Source organism: Adiantum capillus-veneris, chromosome 4, assembly GCF_014529385.1.
Source record: "Adiantum capillus-veneris isolate H3 chromosome 4, ASM1452938v2, whole genome shotgun sequence".
Lineage (NCBI taxonomy): Eukaryota > Viridiplantae > Streptophyta > Polypodiopsida > Polypodiales > Pteridaceae > Adiantum > Adiantum capillus-veneris.
Genome location: NC_140934.1, coordinates 42,249,311 through 42,251,710, shown reverse-complemented (window position 1 = coordinate 42,251,710; position 2,400 = coordinate 42,249,311).

Below are 2,400 nucleotides of genomic sequence, written 5' to 3'. Positions count from 1 at the left end.
AAAAATTTTATCAAACAACCAAAGTTTCCATCACAATAAAGCCTCCCAAAAAAATCCAAAATTAATCAATCAAGTGTTAGTATCCAAACAACATATCAAAGTCAAAGTTCTAGTTTTGATACACTAATCACAAGTTCAACATCAACAACCAAAGGTAATAGGGTGGGTAGCATCAAATGAGTTAATAACTACTTAAGACTACTTAATAGGGTGAGTAGCATCAAATGAGTTAATAACTACTTAAGACTACTTTCAAGGCAACATTGATGTTTGGGCCAAAAAGCCTAGTAAGATAATAGCTTAAGTATACTTATCTCAAAAAAAGAGTTTTACAGAGAAAAATTTAAGATAATAATGAAAGACAAACACCTCAATCAATAGAAAGAACAACTAGAAAAGGCAAAAGACCTACACAGAAACAAGCAATGCGACAAGCATAGGTACCAAAATCAAACTTCTACCAAGTTACCCAGCAAAGACATGTGAAGCAACAAATGATTCTAGTCAAGCTATTCAAAGCACAAAAAATTTATAAAGGCAACTCTTAAATATGGTTATTGTTGATTTTTCCAAAATCTGCTTGTTAGGGGCTAACCACCCTAACAGTATTTCAGTACAGGTACATAGTAAAATTGCATACTACACTATACTACTGCATAAGAGATTACTGAAGAACACATGGAATAGATTGCTCATCAATCCACACACTAGATTACAAAACAGCACCAACAGTAGTGAGACTGCATAAGAGAAGAATTAATTGCCGAACTTCAAGACAGCGTCAAGAACTAAGAAGAAGAACCTTTCTACCTTCACATGAATGTCTAGTTACAACTTCCATAGTATTGGTGTAAATACACACTTAGAGCCCAAAGCTACAACCTCATTTATTGTCTCTACAGGTAAATATTGAACTGTTAATGAGGCATCAATACATGTAACATTTGGCACACCCGGTGGGCAATGTTTGCAAAACATTGTAAGAACTCAAAAAAAAACTTAACATAAAAACATGACAACCAAAATGAAGTTACTACTCCTGAACACCTGTTGCTTCAGATTCTGCCACTCCTCCTGATTGTGCATTCACATGATTATCAGCTTCCATTAATGTAACCTCAATAATTGGGTCTTTTGACATTACCTCATCAATTTCATCAATGGGTCTTCAAGTTGTTGTTGATCACCTGTATCACCATTGTGTGTAACTCCATCTTAAACTGCACACTGTACTTCATCCTAAACTGTACTATGAACTTCAACTTCAACTATAGTCTGATCTGCATCATTTGTTATTTTAATCTTAATTTGTTCCCACACGCCTTTCATATACTCTATGACTTCATTTTTCATTTTGTCGATATTCCCTAAGCTGACATACCAACCATCTACATCTAGATCTTCATTAGACATGTCTTTAATATTTTCTTTAACTTTCTTGCAAGCTACAACCCTGCTTAACAAGACCCTGTTGCTACTTTCTAATGTAGCATTGATAGTAGACATTTCAGTAAGCTATGATTGCAGTATCTAAAACCACTCTTCATTCCATTGAGAATTTTTTACTGAAGTCTTCTCTCTGAAGGACACCACCTGTTTATAAGATTTCAACTCTTGTTGCAAAAATTCCTGACTTTCAGTCAATTCATGAACTTTTTTGTTCAGAAGTTCTATTTCAATCTAAGCCTTTTTATCCTTTAAAGCTCCCTCTTTAATCTATTTCAGTTCATTATGTAGACCATCATTCTCTCTGTTCAAAAAGGTAAGGTCAAGATATTGCTTCTCAACATGTTCTTTAACTAGCTTTAGTGCAGTTTGCACTTCATCCAATGACACACTAGAAAATTGAGCCTTAGAAATTGTAGGTCTCTCCAGAATTTGATCCCCAAACATTGTTACAAGTTCCTGCTCTGCCAATTTGTCCTTTAATTTTTTGATCTTGAAACCTATTTTAGGAGTTGAAGACATAACAGGTTCGTCAATCAAATGGACTGCAGTGTCAATAAATAAGTCTCCAAACTCTGTATCCATTTTGATCTTTACTGCATCCAAAGACTCTTGTTGTGAATAATCTGCAGATAAAAGGTCTTGAACATCTGGGGTCATTTGCAATGACCTATGATCAACATGAAGTTTCAGTCTTTTCTCCCTTCTCACTGTATTTCTTGCATCTTCAGACATCTGTGCTAGAATTTGAGACATTCTCCCCTGCAGAATACTTTTGTTATTGACATACTGAAAGATAGTAGCTAGATAAGGCCCAACCTTAGTAGTTCTATCCTACCTTTTCTGCTTTGTGTAAATTTCAAAATTTATTTTTTCAAATAAGATATTGGCCCACCCTATTTTCCTACCACTCTAGTTGCCGACAAAATGCCATAGTTTTTTCTACTTATGTAT